Here is a 385-nt window from a genome sequence, read left to right as displayed (position 1 = left end):
GTGAAAACATGATCTGATACTTTGATACTTTCCCGTCAAAAAGTTCACTCTCTCAGAATTATATATACTATTAAGAAATTATATATTACGTGGTCACATGTAGTATTATTGTCTAATATTTATTTCAACAAAATATTTCGCGCTTCAATAACTAGGGTTGCAACTGGCGGACGTGAAAGTAGGACGCTTATTAACCTATGTTTTATAAGTTACATTAAATATAATCATATATACTGTATATTGTACGTTTCGTGACTAAAGAAGGGAGAACAAATGAATATTGGTTTTTGATCTTCAGATGAACAAACGATTCGTTAGGTAATCAGGCCTTTTAGGATAGTTTTTATGTCTTCTTGTCGTTTTTTCCCCCTATATTTCGTCTAAT

Source organism: Penaeus monodon, chromosome 29 (genome assembly GCF_015228065.2).
Source record: "Penaeus monodon isolate SGIC_2016 chromosome 29, NSTDA_Pmon_1, whole genome shotgun sequence".
Lineage (NCBI taxonomy): Eukaryota > Metazoa > Arthropoda > Malacostraca > Decapoda > Penaeidae > Penaeus > Penaeus monodon.
This window is presented reverse-complemented; position numbering follows the sequence as displayed.